Source organism: Protopterus annectens, chromosome 2.part1 (assembly GCF_019279795.1).
Source record: "Protopterus annectens isolate FY-2018-M chromosome 2.part1, PAN1.0, whole genome shotgun sequence".
Lineage (NCBI taxonomy): Eukaryota > Metazoa > Chordata > Ceratodontiformes > Protopteridae > Protopterus > Protopterus annectens.
Window position 1 is genome coordinate 1938935193 of NC_056729.1, and position 25082 is coordinate 1938960274.

Genomic DNA, 25082 nt, shown 5'->3' on the forward strand with positions numbered 1-25082 from the left:
ACTTTTTATGTACTTTACGTTTCCTTCCACCTTTCAAATATATGTTGAGTGACTGGCTACACAAACAATTTATGTATGTGTCCTTATCCTTGATGCACAGATCATGGCTGAAAAGGTCCTTTAATGGATCTGCCCACTTAAGTAGTTAACAAACATTAAATATAAGAAATAACTCTCGGCCCTGTTTTCTGTATGCCTTGTACATCAATCACACATATTGCCTCTGTTTTGTTTTGCTTTGTTTTCTTCCATTTTGGCTGTTTCAAAATACAAGAATTATTTCCTCTTTCAGATTTACACTGTTATTTCCACCTGTTTATATTGATTATACTAAGAGCTGACAAAGTAAAATGAAAGCTGAACTCGCTTATGCATGTCAGTCGTTCAGTCTCTCTCTCTTTCTTTCTTTCTGTTGTCATACCCCCCATATCCTTACTGTCCTTTACATTATGACCTTATTTAATTCTGTGTTTATTCAATGGCCATTTTCAGCCCTTACTCTGATAACAACAATGCAGTACATAATTAATATAGATTATGACATGTAGTAAATAACTAAGGCAGTATAGGACATAATCATGGGTTCTAATACAAGCGCTCACATGCTTTATGCTTGCAGAACACTTGTTTGCTTCCACTTACTGAAAAACGCAAGTGCTTGAACTCCCACTAACTTGATCTCCCATAACTACTTACCTACCAAAGTCCTACCAGAACCCTAACTCTAATCCTAAAACTTCCTTCCTGCTCCTTAAAGCTAGCGACCCACTCCCTAATTCTAAGATTCCTGTCTCGATCCCAAACCTAAGAGCCCTTTTCAAACTCTCTAACTCTAAAGTCCCTTCTTGCTTCCTAGTCCTAAAACCCCCTTCCCGCTCCTTAAACCTAATACCCTCATCACATTCACTAACACTAGGACCCCTCCATAAACCTAAAAATGCCTTCCCCATGGTGCCCTTATGCACATACCCACCTCCTCCAACTTCCTCAGCACAGCTGCTGCATTTACCTTGCTCAAACATGAATAATGTGTTCAAATAAGCTGTGGCAGCTGCTTGCTGCCGTAACTCATATTTGAGTTGAAACATAAGCAACAGATGCCTATGATAGCTATAAGAATCTTGAGTCATTGGCTTCCTGACAGTGACTTTCACATTCAAGTACATGTAGAACCCCCATAACCTTAGAATGACATAGAGCAATGAAAACTGTGTGATAGTATTAGTATTGTTGCTCCTACCAACCTTGAAAATGCAACTCCCCTTGGAATCATTACCGCATAAGTCTTACAATCTTGGTCAAAGTCTACAATAATACTTCTGTGGAATCAGACACTATACCAGACTGCATTCTCATCAGACCCAAGAATGTACAGTCTGAGCATTTATTTAAGCTACTTAACTTCAGGCTACCCACAGGGTTTGTGTTTGATGCCCAAAGAGGAACATATGTGACTCCCTTACATAGTCTGGCTCTTTTATAGATCTGGGTGCAAACTGCAAATCTTTACCTGACCTAGGCTTTAAACATACATGCTGGTATTACTGAAAAATTAGAAAAACGTAACATAAACCTTTTTGTTTTCTGTTGGATTACAAATTGGTTATCCAACAGATACCAGCTTGTTAAAGTTATTGGTACCCTGTTTGAAGGCAAAATGATACCTACTTGGGTATCACAGGGTTTGGTTCTGGGCCCTTTTCTCTGTAGTATTTATTTAACAGACATCCAAGGCAATATCCCAGAGTATATAAAGATACTTCCAGGTAAAACCTGTTCTGCAAACCATTGTAATAAAACAAATATTTTACCTATAAAGTCTGCAGTGCACGAATAAATATCTATTTTTTCTCCTTTTGTTTTCATTGTAGCATCAGACATTGTCCTGCTTTAGCAATGGAAAGTTATTATTCCTAGATTTTCTTATCTTTAACACACACACACACACACACACACGCACATATATATATATATATATATATATATATATATATATATATATATATATATTTGATTGTTATTTACACATATTTTTTATATATTTTTTACATACTTTTATGTATTTTCACACAATATTTTATTCAGTTTTAATTTATATAGTGATATTTTATTTAGACAGGGACACTTTTAACCATTCCATTATTGCTATCTTTTATGAGTTTTTGTGTATGTATTTTAGTACTGCATTGCACTTCTATGTCATCGAACAAAACAGGACATTAATTGTTTTTTAACAAGACAATTCATTTGATTGGTTTAAATGTTAATAACTGACCCTATAAAAGGGATGATGACTGATACACCTGTTATCTGATGAAGTTGATGACGAAAACAAGATTTAAACTGTGAACGTTAATATTCCTTGTGCTTTTTTGTGGATCTCTCGTGTATGTGTTTTGACTGCTTTGGATTGTGTTATTAAAGCCGGTTTGCCACCTATTGGATTCAAGGTGCTTGACTTTTGTTTATATATACATATACATATATACATATATATATATATATATATATATGTGTATATATATATATATATATATATATATATATATATATATATATATATATATATATGCCTCGCATTTCTATTTTGCAGAGCAATAGAGAATTCTTAATACTTGAAATATCCTGCTAAATTAGCAATAAACTTCACATTCACAAACTGGTTATAAATCTGTGACAAAAGGTCACGCAAAACTGTAATGTTTATTTCTCCTATAATTAATTCCATCTGCAAGAGTTATCAGACAGTCTGTTCAGTGTGTGAGCTTCAAAAGTTGACCCTGTAGATAAAGCTCATCATACTAATCAGCTGTGTCATCCTGCTGTGAAATGGTTTCTGCAAATAAGAATCTGTTAGCAAATGTAACCTGTGACCTCTTACTGCCAGAAGCCTTCAGTGGTCAATAAAATACACCAACCTGACTCCTCTGTAGATTAAAGCTCTTGTTTCCTCTGGGGAGGTAGTATTTATCACCAGTGATGGGCATCTATGCTGGGCAGCAGAAAAGAAGAGATCGCTCACTTTGAATAATAATGAAAAGTCGTTCAAAGGCGAACAAAGGTGCCTCCTTACTTTTACTCAAGTCACATAATTCTCATTGCTTTTGATCTATAAGCCACAGCAGGCCTATCTTTAATCCCTACATGTGTTGACTTAGCCATAGTTCTTAGAAGACCATGAAAATAAATTAAAAAATGAAATAAAAAATAGTTCCATACCTTACCACCTCCCTGGGTTCAGTAGTGCTAAATAAATTACGCTACATGAAAAGCTGCATTACTGATGTTTCCATTCTGGACAACAGAGATACAAAATCAGAATTAAAATGAATTATGAAAATTGTTACTTATATGTCCTACCTAGACACTGAAGGGTGCAGCAAAGTAAGCCAGAACCATTTTGAAATTTCATCTTAACTAACAGTACTATAGTCATTCTTAGGAATACTAATGAGAAATGCAACACGTGAAAATAATTTCATATGACAAATTTTTGGGATATTGTTAATATTTAAGCCATTAGCTAGTCCTAGACTCTAAAGCTGAGCACATAATCCCAGTACTGAAAATGTTAAAACCGACGCAGCCAGACTGCACAAGAATAAACTGTTTATCACAGCAAGTAATACACAGCAACTTTTAGTGTGAAAGGAATTCATTCAGTGATGCAGACTTACTTCGTGCAATGTGTAGCTTTACACAGAATAGCATTCACTGTTGAGTTAATGGTAATAGCACAATTTTATTTGACCTGCAATACATTAGTTATGTTAGTGATTAAATATAATAATAGAACACAGCAATAAACACAATGACTCCATTGAAATATAAATTATATGAAGACTTAAGCGAATGCATGGCATCATTTATGGGTTATTAATTTCAGTTAGATAGGTTTGCAACTTTTGAACTTCTTCACTGTCTGCCATCCCCCTCAAAGAAGAAAGCTAAATCTCCCTTTTAACTATAGTACTATTCCCAAGCAAGAGCAATCAGGTAAATTAAAGCTCCAATAGAATGTGTGTGTGTGTGTGTGTGTGTGTGTGTGTGTGTGTGTGTGTGTGTGTGTGTGTGTGTGTGTGTGTGTGTGTGTGTAAGTCTGAAGTTTGAAAAGACAATGAAATCAGAATACTGATGGGCTGTCTATGTTTGTGGAAGTAGAGAACAACATAAAAAATTTAAGTGCATATAACATTAAAATAAACATGGTAAGTAGTATTAACAGCAGGAGGGGGATATGCCCCACACATCTACATGATGGCTGGGATAAATGAAGAATGCACACATATGTACCTATATACATACACTAACAGTATCATTAATATCTAAGTCAACAGTACATGCAAGCATGTACTGTTGACTTAGATATTTAGTGATGTTGTTATTTTTTGCAATCACAATTTATGCCCTTTTCACTAAGGTGCATAATGCTACATGCTTTGACATTACAGCAGGGGGGATAAGGTCCAGGTGACCTGGCTTTGATTAGGTGCTTAGCCATCTGAGTTGTGGGCATGAGGGATGGGCATGTCAATTCCTGGATGACATATGTATGTGTTGGGGGTGGTGTGTGTGTGTGTGTGTGTGTGTGTGTGTGTGTGTGTGTGTGTGTGTGTGTGTGTGTGTGTACAGTTGGAAGTACCTCACAGAAGGCCTCCAATGAAGTGTGAGGATGCTAGAGGTGGGTGTGTGTAAGGGATACAGGAGCAGTGACTGAGTTGGTGTAGAGGTGGGACAACAAACCAGCATGCAACAACACACAAGTGCACACATGGGATGAGGATGTTAGGGTGTATGAAAAAGCCCTTTGTGATAACAGTGAAACACTTCTCCAGGATTCTCAATCACCTCATCAGCTCTCAACATGTGTTGAGATTGGCATGAAGAGGGAGTCGAGGTGAGAAGATGGTTAACTTTGAGAAATAAAAAAAAAATCCAAAAAAAGAAAATGTGAGATCATTCTACTACTGTGACATTGGTGCAGATTTTGTTGACCATCTTGCAGAACTTTGGCATCATATAAGTATTCCTCATATTTTGTTATCCAGAGCCTATTTCCCACTTTTACATCTAAAGAAGGTGGTCCAAAAGTAGTGCTCCAGTAAAGAGTTTTGTAAGACACAGTTGTTAACCCTTCTTGGGATAGAGTAGTAATCTCTGACTTGTGCCCGCTTGCTTGACAAATGTTTTATTCTCTGACTTGCATATAGATTAACAATTACTGATTTTAGTTTGTTGTCATTATGTAGAACAGTGACAGCTGTCTTACCAAGTTAAGCAAGCAGCATGCACTGTCTGCTCCTCATCAAAAGCTATTTTTGCCTCTTCAAAAATGGCACAAAATTTCAAATAAGGCCTCCCTTTTGGCAAGGCTGTACTGTCCCATATACCACAGCAGATCACTGTGCCATTTTGAATATGTCCTCTCTTTTTAATTTCTCCAAGTCTTTTGAGTTTCAAGTACCATGAGAGGAATAGATCACGTTCCTAAGTCAAAGTATGATTAAAGTTCATGAAATTAGTATTGTTTCAATCTTTGATGTCAGCCAGAAGTGCTCTTTGCAGCACACACATTGTGTGCAGTAATGACTCCTTTCATACCTCTCAACCTGGAAACATCAAAAATCTGGACAAGGCCCATGAAAAATAGGTACAAATCTGTACGCTGATTAACATAACATTTGCATACATAATTACATAACCCCACCCACTCTTGTGGAAATGTGGGATACCAACTTTCAAACAAAAACTGAAGCAACAGACAACCAAAATATGGCACCAGCGTCCCCCTACACCATTCCAGTGTCCGATTACATGGCTATTTTGCCATATTTACCATACACACTAATGTGCATGCTGCTTTACTTCTACAATGATTATGTGGAGTTTATGTTTACATTTTATAGCACAATGCACACACACTAACAGATATCTGCTAAACAAAGCAATACTGCCTCACAATAAAAACAGACTTAGCATTAAAACGTATCTGCCCTTGAAATGAAACAGCATTGAAACCCACACCACATCCAAAGAAAATGCAGCTGGCCAGTGGTGGATAAAGATTACCTTTGGGCTATTTTCAAATCATAGGCCCCTTGCACACAAAACAAGAAACATACATGTATTCTTCGATACACCTTCCTGACTTTATTATATTCCTTCTATAATACAGCACACTTGTTAGAGCGTGTTTTAAATGTATTGTTCTGAACATTTTTTCAGTAAGCAATGAAACAAAATGCATGAACCAATAATGACAAAACTCCCCAATTCAGAACATTTCCATCATAAAAGTCTACTCAGTCTCAAACGTGTACAGTCCACCAGTATCAGTAAGTATGCACAATCTCTGCAGAAGAAGTCATCTAAATAATTCCACATTAAAGAGATCTGTCTAAGATCTGTAACTAATGAAGGTTGATGCTAGCAAACAACTTGATATTTCATTGTTTCATCTACAAATAAAGTGCCTGTTGGCTTGAGGAATAAATTGCCTATGTTACATTAAAAAAATGATAATCTAGTAATATTGCAATAGGGAATGGATGTCAAACTGATAACAGGTTCATAGCTACTGGTATCTCCGCCAAAGAGGACATTCTCAGAACTGAAGCATCCACCCCGTATACAAGTACGACACAGTACAGTATCAATGACAACAATCAATGTGTATACTGTGGGAGTAGAACCCACAGCCTTCTCTGCATCAAAAGCAAGTATTCTACCTGTTGTGCTACTAACAAGACAAACATACTTGGCATAAGCAGCACAAAACTTTTCTCCTCCTGAAGAACTATGCAGCACAAGAAATCTGGAAAAAGCCAATTTATTGGGGGTAGGGGACAAAAGCCCAGCACCAGAGACATATTTTAAACATTGCTTGTATAATCTTCAAAAAGTTGCTACACATACACACACACACACACACACACACACACACACACACACACACACACACACACACACACACTCACAAAAATGTCTGCCGTTAAGTAAAAAGCACATTAATTGCACACAGTTAAAGAAGTAATGCCAGAATGCCTGCCATTAAGTTAAAGCAGTAATCCCAGAATGCCTGCCATTAAATCAAAGCATGTTAATCACAGTTATTCTCCTGCCATTAAAGAGCATTAATCACACACACACACACACACACACACACACACACACACACACACACACACACACACACACACACACACACACACACACACAGTTAAAGCAGTAGTGCCAGAATGTCTGCTATTAGGTCAAAGCATGTTAATTAGTTATTCAACTGCCATTTCTGCATCACACTAAATGCCTTTTGTTTCTATAAATGTAAGCCTGAAGCAGTAGCAGCACCTATGAAAGTTTCTCTAAAATGTAATTTCTCTATCACAATACTTATATTGGCCATAGTAATGTAAAAGAAGGCACTTAGTTTATGTGTAAATTGTTCAGATATTAATTTCTGAAGTATGTAGTTATGGCATATTAGCACAAATTCTCTCATCTGTTAATACTTAAACATTGCCTATTTTTTTCAAATGCAACTACTTTCGGAATTTATATCTTTTGCCTCATAAGAAACAGTAAGTGTTAATATAATTTTGTAGCACTCGTAACTAATCATAGCTGCAGATTGCATTTAATCATAGGAAAGGCTTTCCATCTTTATTTTTGTCTGTTACTCATACTCAATACCATTCAACCAAGTTTAGGCATAGTTGTTTTTGCAGAAATACATACTTGCAAGTGATCATGCTGGTCTGTTTAATGACAGAAAAGTTCACTTCAAAAATAGAAGCAATCATAATGGTAGTATGTTGAATTACAGCTTGCCATTCAACATGAATTGTGTTGAGAACGAGGTCTCACGTTGCAGCTAGCTTTAGAAAAATTATGTTTTCACCTCTGCTAAACCTAATTGCCCTGCAGAACAGCTGGACTTCTCTTTTTTTTCATAATCACTCAAAAAGAACAAAAATGCTTAAAAATTGTTGAAACAACAAAATCAACAGTTCTAGGAAACATACTAACATGTTGTGGAAATATGCTGTTAAGAAAAGGTATTAAGGCAGTAACACACATAGGCACAAGCCAACAACATTATTTCCCCATATGATGTTATGTACACACACACACACACACACACACACACCTTACTTTGTTTGCAGCCAGGTGATAATACATCTGCATTGCAGCAGCTGCTGCCGAGCCTTCACTAATTCACAAATCACAATCAGCCTTAAATCTACAAACGAGCAGCCAGAAGCTAATAAATAATCCATTAACGAGCACTTCTTCTAATGATCAGCAAACAAGCCATTCCCGCTCAGAAAGTATTTGATTTTGAGCCGGAAATGTGTGTGCATACGTACGCGAGCTCAATTCCGACAGGCTGGCAGCTTTGATGGAGCTGACGTCATCACACACGATGACGTCAGCTAACAAAGTGCGAAAACTTAAAAAATAATAAAAACACAGTGAAAAAAAATCGGAACTAAAGGGGTGTCACTCAGGAATCGTGGCACCCCAGTTCTGGACCCCAAAACTTGGTAAAAAACGAGTAATTCGGGACAGTTGGGAGGAATGACTCCTTCTGTAATTCGTACATTTTTGCATATATTGGTAGTATATATAAGTACCATTGTAAATTCCTTTTTATAAGGCCCATTGCTCCTATGACTATTGGAACTGTCTAGGTATCCTTCTTCTACATTGCCCTTGTTTTTGCCTGCAGATCCTGATATTTTATTACTTTGTCTCTCTCTATACATAAGACACTGTAGTCACTGGCTGGAGCAGTTTCAAGGACCAATGTTACTTTTGTCTTCTTTTCTTGAACTACTGTATCTGTTTTTCTTTCATCTGTTTTTGAACTGTTGGTAATGGGTGATCTCATGTGATATAAACTTTGTCATTTTCTATAATACTTAGTGGTTCATGTTTCCAGTGTTTTTCAGCTTCAATATTATAATGTTTGCACAATCCCAAATGCAACAGTCATGCCACATTATTATGCTCTTCAGTAAACAGTCCTTCTGCCATTAGTATATCACAACCAACAACAAGATGTGAAACTGTTTACAATTCTGTTTTTCAAAACCTAGATTCATGTTTCTCCCACATGTTCAAAGGACTTAGTACGTAGCCCACTATCTTGAGCCACCGATATTAATCTTTTGTCTTTTGGTTTAAATTCACATTTCCTTAACCTTTCCTTCTTTCGATCCTGATTAACATTAGGTTGTTCCAAGAGTTTTCTATACTTGCAAATATATTTATGCATTTTACACATTTCTTGCCTTCTCATCTGATCTTTCAACTTATATTCTTGCTTTTGTTTTTTGGCACATTCACTTGCTGCCTGATTTTTATCTACTTCTGGTTTGATTTCCATTCTCACTTGACACCAATATGCTTCTGATAAACTAAGCAGAGAAGTCATCTTAGACTTATTCTACTTATGTTTTAAAACTTTCACTATGTTTGGGTCTTGTGAGGTAAGCAGATATCTATGCAGTCCTTCGATTACAGATCTATACATGTAATCAGTTTTGAGGAGGCCCATACCTACTTCAGAACGTGGGATATGTAATCTTGGTATACACTGATTTTTATAAATCATTTGATAAGCATGAAACATCCTTCTTGTTTTCCTGTCCAACCGATTCAACACCTTTAGGGGCCAGTCAATTACTAGAAAACTATATGTTAGGACAGGAAGAGCAAATTGATCTATAGCTTGGACTTTGTTCCTAGATGTCAACACTGTTTTCAGTATTCATTTTAGTCTTACTAAATATTCCTTACTAAGTTTTATTTGCATTTGTTCATGGTTTGTTGTTGATTTATCATCAATTCCCAAATATTTGTTTACACTCCCTCTTGCTCAAGTTCTTTTATATTACATTCCTTTCCCAAACTGATGTTTTCTTGGTGCTGTAGCTTTCCTGCTTTAAAGGCTCTGTTTGCACATTTATCAAATCTAAATGAAGTTATTATATAATCTTAGAACGTTTTGAGCACTTGCACTTGTACTTTCAGTTCCTCAGCTGATGAACTAAAGTTTTAAATCACCCACAAAAAGTAGATGAGAAGTCTTTAGACTTTGTTTTCTGGGAGCCAAACTGTAGCCATGACTTAATCTGTTAAGTAGACAGCTTAATGTTTTAAGGGCAAGACAAAAGAGCAGCAGTGACAGAGTCACCCTGATATAGCCCCCTTTGAATTTTTATCCCTGCAATAATAATTTGTCCTTTATCATGGATTAACTGCAAAGTGGTTTACCACTGTTTCATTGTCACTGTAATGTAATTGATCAGTGCAGGGTGTATCTTATAAATTTTTAAGCACTCTGTTATCTATGAATGTAGGATACTGTCAAATTCTTTTTATAGTCTATCCATGCCATACTTAGATTATTCTCCTTTTTCCAGTTTTCCATTCTGACTTTATTTAGCAACAAATGATTATTTTTTCAATTTGATTTTCTTTTCTCCCAGTCCCTTCAATAAACACATCACACATGACATTTGGCAACCTTTATTAAACTTCCATAACTTTGATGACCAATTTATTTACAACTGGACATAATATAGTTGATTCTAAACACAGCATAAACATCTTTGTATTGTTAATCAGGACAGCGTACCTGCTCATCCTGCCCAGTAAGCAGCGTCCATACCTTTGCTCGCTAACTTTACTTATGAAGCAGCGTCCCATCTCACTTCATAAACCATTCATCAAATTACCAACCAAATAAGCTGCATCCTTACCTCCGTTTGCTTACCTATTCAGCAAACTTCCTCCAGCTGCTCATTTCTTTTCAACAAATCCTTGGAATAAACCTCCGTACACCAGAGGGGGAACAGAAGAGGGCAAGCCTGTCCCTCTTCTCCACCTACCCCAACTAACATAACCAAAATCCCCACCAAACCACCAATAAAAAAGGGTAGGGAGGGAGGGTAGCAAGTTCACGCCAAAATGTGATTACTTACCCAGCTACGCTTGTCTAAACCCCTTAAGCCCTTCCCCACCCTTATCTCATTTCCTTCCAATCACCCCCCCTCCATTTAAACCTTTCACTTCCTCCCACCCACTTAACTCCCATTAATATATCAGCCTAACCCCTTCTGAAGATGTCCCAGGACAACTTAGTTTGTTACCAAACCTCATCTGTCCCGGTCCCCTTCAATAGACACATCACACCGAATGACATTCGGGGACCTTTATTAAACTTTCATAACTTTGATTACCAATTTATTTACAACTGGACATAGTATAGTTGATTCTAAACACAGCATAAACCTCCTCATAATGTTAATCAGGACAGCGTACCTGCTCATCCTGCCCAGTAAGCAGCGTACATACCTTTGCTCTCTTACTTTACTTATAAACCTCCTTGTAATGTTAATCAGGACAGTGTACCTGCTCATCCCGCCCCGTAAGCAGCGTCCATATCTTTGCTCGCTTACTTTACTTGTAAACCTCCTTGAAATTTTAATCAGGACAGTGTACCTGTCCATCCTGCCCAGTAAGCAGCATCCATATCTTTGCTCGCTTACTTTACTTATGACTGATGAAGCAGTGTCCCATCTAACTTCATAAACCATTCATCAAATTACCAACCAGATAAGCAGCATCCTTACCTCTGTTTGCTTACCTATTCAGCAAACTTCCTCCAGCTGCTCATTTCTTTTCCACAAATCCTTGAAATAAACCTCCACTCACCAGAAGGGGAACAGAAGAGGCAAGCCTGTCCCTCTTCACCTCCAACCAGCCTGACCAGGCTGTTCCTCTTTCCTTCTACCCAAAATTGTCCATCCAACAACCTCCCATAAAGGGAAGGGTTAGGCCAAACATCATTCGGTCTACCCATCATCTGTAAAGTACCATATAACCCCGTCATCAACGCATTGCCTTCACCTACTAGCAGTGTAATGTGCCTTAATGAAACTAAATAAAGTAGGATTACCCATGACCCCACTGTACCACCGGAACCTCCACTCCAAGAGAATACATTCCTTTTAGTCTGCTTCCCTCAAGCCACTAACCATGGCTTGACCTTTCTGGAATGACAACCTACAGCCATAATAAGTGCCACAGAAACTATAACCCCTTGAACACAATTCTGCAGCCTGGTCAAGGGAAACCCTTAACAAGTCTCGAACCCAGGACCCTGTCAACTATAGCATCTCACACTAGCCCACCAAACTACACAGCTATGGATGTACAGTAACCTGATTACTGCAGGAACTAGACTAACTCCAAAACCTTAATGCCCTAACACTAAGATCCAGAACCAGAACCCCTTGACATAGTTCCTGAAAACTCACCTAAGCCCAACAAAGAAGTAATCTACGTGCCCAACCATAAACACCCTCAGTGCACTCCTTACCAAATGGTAATCACCCTACCTACTCAAAGGACAAATTTGTCACCCCAACCACACGTTAGGAACCCCTCAGGCCTCCTGTCAAAGAACAGCTTGACTTTGCCCTCTCCCCAGATACAGTTTAAACAACTGGAGGAGTAACTAAAACCCCCAAGATTCACACCACCTGAAAGCAGGGTGTTGAAGTCAATTGTCTTGCAAGAGCAATGAGGCTTTAGCCTAATAGGTTCCTGCGCTCCTATGAATGCTGTGACTCTACTCCTCCTGTGAGATCCCACACCCCATAATCCATCACCACCAGTTTCACTCTAGCCCCCTACCTACCTCTACCTAACTTGCCCCACATTCCAACACAATAATCAACTCCCGTGCTACTTGATCACACCACCCTATCTTGCCTTAATGACCCAACAAGGGGAATTACCAGTGACCACATTGTGCACCACTCCATCCACCACTCCTCGCTCACCCTGCTTCCATCATCTGCGAACTATGTAGCACCACAACCGGTACCATCACACCACCATCTACAAAGAAAAGGGAAAAGTAAATACTCTAAAATGTAAAGAAAAAGGCTGCACCTTATACCCACTTATTCCAAATTACAACAGCAGCATACCAAAATCCCCATCTGCAACAAAGAAAAAGACATATCATCTATAATACATGACACACATTCAAAGACATCCTCAAAGACAACCTATCCTGCCAATCCTGGAAGGAATGCACCACTGACAAACACATATGACCAAGCAGCCATAACTTGAAGCCTTGAAGTCAGAACTATCCCATTTTAAATGATCTTGAGAACTGGTAGAAGAATGTTAATATGCCTTTATAAAATAAAGAAATCAATAACTCTTAATTACTGCCATAACTCTTAATTACTGCCATTAATAAGTGAATGTAATACATCACCATCCCCCAAGAGTCACCAGTGTTAGGATGGACCAAGAGGGCCAGATCACTGAGCACGAAGATTCAATTAAAAACATTTTTTTTTATATACGACTGCCACCCAAAGTAGTCTCTAATGTAATTACCATCTGCTGTAGTTACCCAACCATGAGGCCAGTTACCATACAACTCTGTCGTTCAAAGTAGATTCAGACTTCCCTTGTAACATCAATAGGACTTGTTAACAGGAGAGATTTGTGTTGCACAAACTCCCCCATCTGTGGAATAGATTCTCTCTCCACTCAGAGTACCTCATTATCCCTTCTCAAGCACAACCTGGTTAACTGGATGGGAAACAGAAAATACACCCCTGCGATTCTACCTGTGTCCCTAAACTAATGCAAGTGTTACAGATAAGGCATGTCACAAATGCACAAGGGTCAGCTGCAAAGAGTTGTGCCAGCGTTCTTGCCATGAATTTAGAAAAGATATGAAGTCTGAAATTTCCTTGTCACCTTTTCCCAATTGGACCCTCAAGCTTTGTCAAAGATTAACAAAAAAAAAAAAAAAGCCTCTATAAAAATTGATGAGGAGAAATGTGTACCACCTGCAAAATCTGCCACTTGCTATGCTAGCACCACTGAAAAAGCAGGGGGAGGACAACCCTTCTTCACGAGAAACTTGCAACCTGCGAAATGGCAACTCAGTCTCTTCAAGCAACCATAGCTCTGGCCCACAACCACAAAGACACATGCTGCATCCCCACCCCAACACTGAAAATCTGTTATATTTACAAAAGGCAAAACATTATTAATAAGTAAACAAACATGCCTTCAAAATTCCCAAACATCAACACTTCACAGAAACAACATCTCCGATACTCCAAAGCAAAGCCTTCAGTCAGAAGGCACTCAGCCAACAGTGACAAACAAAAGCAAACTCGACAACAGTCCAAAAACACTAGAACTGCCCATTGATTTACACCTACGTTTTTAATGAAACAAAGCCTGAAAATCACGGCTTTATTCTGTGCCCTCCCTCTTTGACAGTTTGCCAGAACCCACAACTTGCACCAGGAACAGGCCAAAGCTAAACTTGGCCCTTAGCTTATAAAACATTCGTGGCATTGAGTGTCTCTTCCCATACATGGCTGTCCCTACAATAGTTAAGTCACACTACGCATGAGCCACAAAAGTTAAGTCGCACTACACATGAGCCACAAATAACTGTTACTTGCAGGCAGGAAAGCCTGTGAACAACCATTGCAGCTTGCCACTCCCTCCAACTGCCTACACCCAACTGTAATCACCCAACGACACTACCATAGTCCTGCTGACCACCAAACGGCTTCTACTAAACCAACAAACCAAATCTCAAACAGCAAACAACTACCTCCCAGGTACAACTGTGAACTTACTTATTCAACCAGAGAGCTCCCACTAGAGAGCTAAGTTGTTAGCACTATCACAAGTTTGCCAGGAAATCACCGTTATCACCAATTTGCCAACAAATCACTATTATCACAAGTTTGCTAGGAAATCACCGTTAAGGAAGGTGATCTTCTCTCGCCCATTTCCTGTTTCTTAAAGAATGTAATGTTCATGTAACAGAGTGAAATAATCCCCTTGTGATACATGCCCTCCCCCACTCTTCTTCCTCTTGGCCGTTACACATGGGGCATCCCCCCCTCCCCAAACTAAGATGCCCTATCGATTGGGGAAACAGCACGGTTGGAGAAGAAAAGCTAAACACTGAATACTAAAGCACACAACCAGGAGACTATGTAAGCACAGCTTCAAAATTGTGAAATGTTTGTCTTACAACCTTGCACTGAGAAAACGTTTAACTGTACTTCCCGGCGTTCATGCTGAATAAGCATTTTTCCTGACTTGTCAGCTGAACACATGATGAAACGTAAATTATGAAACCCACAAATAGACATACCTGCTGGTCAAGACTGATCTTCCCCCAAGGCAATACTGATCCCAACCATTTACTGTTTGTTGACGCCTGCAAGACTTAGACAGATATAATGTTGAAACACAGAAACTCACGAAAATCCGAACCGGCCATGATGCTCTAAGTAGAGGGGAGAGTGGAACATCAGCATTTTGTGCTTTAGTCCTTAACCACCAACTTTAATTAAGATTACCAAGAATAACCTTAAGACCACAAAACCGCCAAAGTGACATCTATCTATGAAGGACATGCAACACAAAATGACTGTGGTGACCTGCCTGGGGAGCTACCACAAAATAAAAGCATATGAAAGCTACTACCACACAGCATGGCTACCAAACCACTAGCTCCTTCATTGCTGTAAATAAACTCAGTTCTACCAATCACACTATATGCCACTTAAACCAGACCTCATACTGACTAAAAACAAAGAAGAAACTTTTACACACACGTATATAATACAGCTTCCATAGGCTAATCCCTAATCTTATTTCTGATTTTAGACTGTAGTTATACAGTGTTAACCTCTACCAATAAGATCACTGAACACAATTACAGGAAAGAACTCCCCGTGGACCAACGTTTCAAGTTTTTTGAATATAAAATTTTTAGTAATAGATCACACCCTGTTACTGGCAGTACATATCACTAGATTTACTAGGCCTACCTGACCACACCAGTACCTATAGGTCGTTTCGGACGTAGGACTTGCCTTAGCAAGTTCATGCCAACATCTGGTGGGTACACAGTCTGGGCCTGCATGTATGTCATTAATTTTCAAATGCCAGCTCCAAAGATGTGCCGCTACCTACCGGAAAACTGATGTTCTATGAAAAACAGACCGAGCCTCAAGGCGACAACTAGAGGGCCTGCACAGTTGTATAGTGTAGAGGTATGGGTTCATTGCCACTACAACCAGCAATGCTTGTGGCCACTTCTCAACCTCAGCTGCCTTCAAGTTCTAACTCCTTACACAGTAACTGCCATTTGGGAATTGACTGAGAGGACTGCCTTCGGAAAGAAGGCAAAGTAGACACAAACAGTAATAAGTTAATTGTCCTTGAGAGCTTAACAGATTTAAATACACAGCAGAAAGGTTACAGTGCTACCTACAGACTGCTTACTCTTGCACATAAAGTACTACAAGCCGCCGACTACCATATTACCTCAAGCAAGCCTCAGTCTGAGCCTACAGCCTGCGAAAAGAAATTTGGCGCTCTCTCAACTTCCGCGACTGCTGACATTCCACACAACATCCTCAATGAATGCCAATGCCAACCACCCGACCTCCGATAAGTATGATGCCCAGGTAAATGGAATCTACAAATCCCAAAAGCAAATAATTTACTGGATAGATATGGATTAAATTAAAACACGGACCGGCTAAACCTCCAAACCCCACCGCAGACTGCACCCTGCACATATACTACCACAAGTTAACAGCAGGACTGACCACCACCACTTAAGACGCTGCAAACCTAAAGCCCATGATTTTTTTTTTTAAACCGACAAAGTGATTACCCCACCCACCTATCCTCTCCACAACTTGTTGACCACCTGCCCAAAGCCCATGGGATCAAGCTACAGATCTCTAACCCCCCCCTCCCCCCAGCCTAGGATTCACAATCCCTAAAGAGAAAGCAAATAAATAACTACATAATTAACTACATAAACATAGCAAAGACCATCTGCCATCAACCAATACCTTTAGGCCTACCTTTCCTCCTCTTACCCCTGCAGGTCGTCTTGGGCGTACCCTGCCTTAGCAAGTTTATGCCAAAATGTGATTACTTACTCAGCTACATTTGTCTAAACCCCTTAAGCCCCTCCCCACCCTTATCTCATTTCCTCCTATTCATCCCCTCTCCATTTAACCCTTTCACCTCCCCCCACCCACTTAACTCCCATTAATATATCAGCCTAACCCCTTCTGAAGATGTCCATGGACAACTTGGTTTGTTACCTTTTTGTAATATTGCCATGATTGAGTTTTCTTCTAAGTGACTATAAACTCTACACGGCTGGGATAAATGAAGAATGTCGGCATCAATTCCAGTATATCGTTTATATGTCTCCAGAAGCCAAGTTATTGGTCTATAGCTTTTAGGATAGCTTTCAAGTTCACTCTTAAGTTTGAGCATTGTTTTTCCTGTTGTTAACCAGGTTGGTGTCTGTTTGGGGTGCACATACAAATAGTTCTTACTCATGGCTAAATTTTCATGTAAAGATGTTAATACTTTTAGCCAGAAGTTAAGTACTGCAAATAGGCCTGGGTTTTTTCCAGTTAGGAGCTTTTCTTAACTTTATTTCAATCTGTCTGGCAGTTACTTCATCCCATGAGAAGAAAAAAAGTTATAACCCCCCCCTATAGTCGGCACCAATAATTGAGTATAACATCCCATTCTATATGCACCATACTAAGCACCTAAAGCAATTAGACAGGCCTCAGAGGTTTCTAACAAAGAAGATCAAGGGCCTCCAGCATGTGCCTTACACGGGCCAACTAAAATCCCTGTCACTATACTCTGTATTGTATAGACTTCTTAGGGGAGACTTATGCCTGGCCTACAGAGCAACCCAAGACCCAAACCTAATGTACTTACTGCATATCTGTAAATCAAATGGGTCTAGGACTACCCATTCCAGGGACTTAAATATGGCCTGCAACTTAAATAGGACATTTTTGTCTTATGGAGAGGTGATTGTGATTCTGTTGAAGAATTTGTAGAATATTTAAATAGCACCAGTAATTATTTAAAATTCACACACCTATATAAGAAGAATGGTACCCTCTTTTTGGATACATACATATCTCACACTAACTATGGTTTCCGATTGAATTTATATCGTAAACATTCAGCTCCAAAATAAGCTACTTTATCATACATATCTCACACCAACAATGGTTTCTGACTGAATTTTTATTGTAAACATTCAGCTCCAAAATAACCTACTTTATCAAGTCTGTCTAAAATGTCACCTCTACACTATTTCAATTATATCTTCATCTAGCTATTCAAATATTCTTTTTTCTAAACCCTAAAACAACTAGGTACTACTCATTTAAAGGGATATACAAGTGGTTTCATAATCTTTTCCAGACTATTAATTTATTTTGTACTAAGCACTTAAAATGATATTGTAACAAGTCTCATATTCTTTTGCTGATAGTTAATACTTTGTTTTTAAAATTGTTTTTCCTGAGGAGCTTTTCTCCCCGGGTCTCTGCTAAAAAGAGCCTAAAGGTGATTGTTAATACTTTCATTTCTAAAATTTTAAATTGTTTTCCCTGAGGAGCCTTTCTCCCCGGATCTCTGCTGAAAATGAGCCAAAAACTCAGTCAGACTAACCCGGTTAACAAATGCAAAATAAAAATAAATAAAATAAATAAACCCACATTTAGTAACAACTCTTTAGAATACCCCAGCTGCCATCCAGCTAAGCAGAAGAAGAGCATTCTGAAAGGACAGTGCATTAGGGCAGCACGCATGACATCAGGCTATGAAGACATGGTTAAATAATTAGAATTTATAGGCAATATGTTCCTCAATAGAGGATACCCTAGAAAACTGGTAAAGGATATAATACAGCATGTGAAAAGTCAATGGCGTGTAAGATATAAACCTTTATTAGGTACAGGATTATCTTCTGAACAAGTTAATGTAAATAATACCTTTAAACGAGCATTAGTTCTCGAATATAATCAATTTGTACAAAGTTTTAAAGAAATTGTTATTAAAATTTGTAACATATTGAAAAGTGACAGTGAAGTATTCAGTATCATGGGAAAGACACCTAGTTTTGTGTTTAAAACAGACATCAACCTGATAACTAGATTTGAATTTAATGCAGCGTATAATACCTATTATCTGTATAATACCCCCACGGGCAATACAAAGTGTAGCTGTTGCAATTAATGTTCAGCTATTTTAGAGAGTGACAGCATTACCCTAAAAACACTAATAAAACATCTGTATATTTTAGGAGAGGAAACTGTAATACTAGACATGTTGCATATCTTGCCAAGTGTACATTAGGCCCAACATGTTATGTGGGTAAAACCAGCCGACTCTTAAAGAACAGGATATACGAGTACAACTATCAGATAAGGAAATCTAACAAGAACAATGCTTTATATAGGCATTTAGCAGCCAGCCCATAGTGTCAAATGTTTAAATTTGCTATTCTGAAAAATATTAAAAATAAGCCCTAGAGGAGGTAACCATAAAATTTTATTAGAAGAAAAGGAACTTAGATGGCAGATATTACTGAATGCCACAAACTACCCAGGTATCAATGAGACTACTTATATCACCTCAGTTTTACAGCTTAAAACTTTAAATTATAGTGATTGACACCTGCTGTTAATAGGGAGATATGTTTTAACACAATATTTTACCATTTTTATAATTCACTTGTTTACTGTTTTAGTATGAGTTTTAAGTGACAACAGAGCTTATACTCAGTTTTCAGTACTGTTAGTTTAAGTTAAATGAGATTTACGATCATGTGATGTGAAAATATTTTGTTCAATGGTCACAGTTTGCATAAATACAAGTTTTTTAATGAGTTAAGTAGATTCTGATGAAGCCCAGGGGTGAGTGGGCGAAAGCACTTAATCCAATAAAGTGTTTTTTAACCTACACGGAACTTTATTTGTGAGATTATCCAGGACTGCCAAGTAGAGTTTTCTGTTGCATTCTATTCGTAGTGTTTTTCTAATTATGCCGGGCATTGTCTCTGAGGCTAAGGAAACATTTATGTTTGTACATGAGCCAGTTGTTTCTGGGTGGTTTATAGAGCAGTGTCATTTTAGGGAAGATTGAGCCCTGGAAGTGAATGAGAATTTGTGTGAGGAGAATGTTGTAGTGGTTTGGGTCAGTAGAAGGGAGAGAAGGTGACCAGTGTAATGAGGCTAGTATTGTCTTTAATTTGAAAACATTGGTTTGGGATTTGCTGCAGAAGGACAAGATGGAGGATTGGATTTATCTCATTATTTATCTTTTCTTCTTTTAGTTGGGCATTTACACTTCCTGCACAACTCTCATTTTATAGACTGGGTACCTAGAACCACGCACAATACTGGATGTGGGGGTGGGAGTGCATGAAGAACAACATATCTCAAAAATGAAATTACCTTTCAGATATGCCTGGAGTTATATCCATTTACTTTTCACAATTTTGGTATCTCGGCTGGTTTCTAAACCATAAAAATACATTTTCTCTCTACAGCTTATGTGTACTGCTTCAACGCTTAAAGTTCAGTATCATACATCCACAGAAAAATCATCACATCAGCTTCAAGAACATCTGTCCTTTCACACACCAGGAACTGTTGAGTTTTATTCCTATTATAACAGCAAACTGAAGACATACTACACTTGTTAATGGAAGCCACCATGTTTCAAGTACACGTTGGACACCAGTGACTATAATTTTACAATTATAATCATTTCTAGGCCAGGAAAATGGAAAGAAAAACTATAGTTTCAAGTACAATACCTAAGAAAGAATAAAGTTCATTCAGCAGTTTTTCAGTTCCTTATGAAATGTTCCTGTGATAATGAACAGAAACTTCCACACAAATGTTCAATTGCAGAACAATAATCGGATAAATATTGATCTTCAACTAGTCTGGCAAAACTACAAAGGACAAGTACATTGGGAAGGTCACCAGAATCAGAAAAAAAAATAGAATTTCTACTTTATTTTGCCATAAAAAGTGGTACAAACAATACAGAATAAACAAATTGGGTGTTACAGAGATTAATGAGCATGTGCATTTCCAGAAGAACTGAGAGAAAAGCAATCAAAATAAGTATAATGTGTGCTTGTGGGGTGTCACAACATGAGTGTGAAAACCAGAACAGACTTTGTTAACATTTTATTTAATGTCTTGCTCAAGAGGCAGTGCATTGGTTATCTTTATTTTTGTTGGGGAGGGAGAATTTGAATGGATTGACTGGCTGGACAATGCAGTCGAAATGCCCAAGTTAGCAATTGTTTATTCTTCTTTCATCTTTTAAGTCACAATATATAAAACTGTGAAGACTGGTAGAGAAGGGTGAAGGCTGCCAGCCTAGCCAGATAGAAGGTTGCAGATAATTCTGTCATTTGTAAATATGAATGTAAACTACAGGCTTGTTGTCTTAAATGTAAAGAAATACTGTTACATGTGAAATTGGAAGTAAATGTGATAACAGTGCACTCTACTGACCAAAGTAAAGCATGTGGTGACCCTTTGAAGTAGACAGTGGTGCCGAAAAGTCTAGATGAAGAAATTCTTTCTATTGTTTTAACCAAGAGTTAAATTGCTAGATTTAAACATGCAAATGTATTTTATTGCTCTGTTCCTGACCAGCTGCAAGATAACAAAAGGGAGATGTTAAGAATGCAAATGCAGTTAATGTGTAGCCTGGGAACTCCAGGGAAGTGAAAACAAATGGTGTAATGTTTATCAGAACTGCAATAGCAATTTAAACAGAGAGAATCAGATGGCATTAAGCATTTTTGTCTTGATCATCCAACTCACAGCACTCTGCCTGTTGTCTTATGTAAGTTATCCTAGACTTGAGTTTTCTGTTAGGAATAGCTAGGAACTAGAAAAATTACACTAAGTGTTTTTCTGTGATGTCAGAACTGTACTACTGAATTATTTTATCTATTTGTGTGTGATCTCTGAACTCTTTTGACTAGCACTGTGTAGTAGGAAGTATTGTCTTGTGGTTTTAATTATTTGTTATTAAATATTTTAAAACCTTTTAACTGTGGCTGTTTTCTGTAGATATAAAATAAGCTCTAAGAGTGCATTGCACGTATATAAGGATCCTGTACCAAGTCACTCTAATAAGCCTTGAGACTGTTTAGTCATACTCCAGACAAGTGACAAGTAGAGTACCTCAGGGTTCAGTCCTTGGACCACTCTTGTTTGGCATCTACTTCTTTGAAGTACAGGTCAACACTAAGGGACTCTGGCTAACAATGTTCTCAGATGACTGCACACTGGGAGCCATTATTGAATCCCCAAAAGATGTGGATATTCAACAAAAGGGCCTTACAGAAACAGATGCTTGGTGCCAGAGCCATGGGCTCAAGTTTAATGCCAAGCAATGTATAGTTACCCCCTTTGGGAAAAAGCATGTACCCATGAATTACCACATAGGTGGAAGTACACTAAACACTGAATGTGTGATGAGAGACTTAGGGACACAGGTAGACAGTGGTTTCACCTTCAATAACCACATCACCACAACAGTCAGGAAATCTTTCTATGTGGCATACATCATCACTAAGGGCTTTTCATCCAGAAAAAAAGGAGGTCATTGTCCCACTGTACTCATCCCTCATTAGACCCATTATAGAGTACAATGCCCCATATGGTATGTACCTCACAAGACATTTGCAACAGCTGGAAAGGCCACAGAAATACCTCACTAAAAGAATTACAGGCCTAAAGCAGATACCCTATGCTGACCATCTAAAAAAAACTCCAGCTATAATCTGTGGCATATAGTCTACTCAGAGGTGATCTCTGCTTAACATGCAAGGCCATGTCAAACCCTGAGCTGTTGGACATGCTCCACTTAAAAAAATCCCAATCCCTCAGAGCCAAACCCTCCAGGGATCTAAACCCTGTCATCACAATGAGCAAAACATGCTGGAGGGATAGGTTCCTAATCCAGAGACTCCCCATACTCTGGAATAGACTGCCCATACATGTCAAGCTGAGCACCTCCTTGGCCCTCTTCAAAAGGAACATTGACAATTGGATAGGAGATAGGAAATTCACCCCAGGGATCATGTCAGTTACCCTGCTAGACAGAGCATTAAATGAATTAAAGAAAAAAGCTAACCTCAGTTTCATGAAAAGTGATAAAGTGGGTAATATTGTGATCACAGGTGTTGATCAATGTAATGAAGGAATGTTCCAGTTATTAAACAATACTGGAGAATATGAAATGGTGAATGTTAGGGATATTTCCCATTGTTATCAGGGTATACATTCATTTTTATATGTGGCCTTGATGAATGGGGATATGGATTTGGAAACCTACAACTTTTGTTTGGTGGAGAAACCGAAGGTGGGCATTTTATTTGGAATTCCTAAGGTTTACAAAGACCTTGTGAATCCCCATTTAGGCCCATTGTGTCTTCTCCACATTCTATAATAGAAGGCATAGCCTTGGTAATGGATGCAGTTTTGAATCCATTGGTGCAGAAGTTAGCATCCTATTTGAAAGATTCCTGGGATTTTTTGGATAACTTTAGGGATTTCACTTTCCAGATTGAGTTTGATGCTCAGAAGCATATTATTTTTGCAGCTGATGTATTATATTTGTTCATTAGTATTCCCCGCATAGATGGAGTTGAGGCTGTTAGAGAATTTCCTTCCAGGAACTCCAAGTTAGGAGCTGGAAAAGTGAACCTCTTATGTGGATTAATAGAATTAATATTGAATAATAATTTTTCTTGTTTCATGGGAACTATTATAAACAAAAAAAGGGAGTGGCCTTGGGTCCACCTGTGGCTCCAGCATATGCCAATATAGTAATGGCATGGTGGGAAACTACTATCCTTCCTGAATTAATAGATCACTACAAGATATCTTTTTATGTCCGATTTGTAGATGATTTACTTTTATAATGGAGGGAACCAATATGGCCATAGCCAATTTTTATTAGTGATATCAACAACCAATCAGGTTTCTTAAAATTTGTTTTGGAAGATAATGGATTAAATGTCAACTTTTTGGATGTGGCTTTAAGGTGGGACCAAGCCGCTGGGATGCTTCATAGCAGGATACATTGTAATGTTCCAAATGTATAAATAATAACACCACCAATTCATCTTAAAGAGATTGCTAACATACTAGCAATCACATTTGTTGCATATTTCTTCCCTGAAACTATGATTCCCATGCCAAACATTCCTGAGTTACTTTCCCCTGAATCATCTCCACAGATCATACCATAAAGTAATCTCCAAGACCAAAAGCACCTCTTCATTGGGTTCCAACAATATACTGCATTGTCTAATAAATGGTGACAATCAGGCTCTTACAGAACACATCCTTAAGTTGCTCAACCTAAGTCTTGCCATAGGATATGATCCTGAGTCATGATGCACAGTGGTGGTGATGGACTTAAACAGTGATCCTTTTGTGGTAAGGTAGATTATAAATGAATTCAAAAACACAACTCATATTGTTAGAGTCTGTGTTGCCTTCTCTGTTAGGGAAAGGTGACAAGTGGCATTCCCCAAGACTCTGTACTAGGCCTCCTCCTTTTTGGAATTCATTTCTCTGTCCTAAATACTAACAACAATGATCTCTGGCTGACTAAGTTTGCAACTGACTGTAAGATGTGTAGAATAGTTAAATCAACAAACGATACTAATACCATTCAAAACAAACTAACTTGTTAACTTAGGGTGTGATGAGTAAGTGCTCAAACTAAATCCTAAGGAAATTAGAGAATAAAAACTTTTCATCCACTGGCTGTTTTCAGTGCATTTCTATTGTGCTTTCCTTGGAGGTCCAAGAAAATTAGTATTATCTCTGTGATGTTTTCATGCTGGGCCAGTAATCAAGGAGCTTGAATCCTCACCACTGACACTGGAGAGGAACATTCACTTGGAATACAAATGGATACACTCAGTAATTCCAGATACAAACCTCTCTGCAGCAAGCACAATTTCTCATAAGAGCATGCAGGGAATATGCTAAGCCTGAGGTCTGGGTTTTTTTTTTCCTGTCTCTCTCTCTCTGTTTCTCACAAGGTCCCCACTAAGGCTGCCCAATGCCACAGCTGTGGAGTTAAGGCCTTAGCCAGTTGTCCAAGCC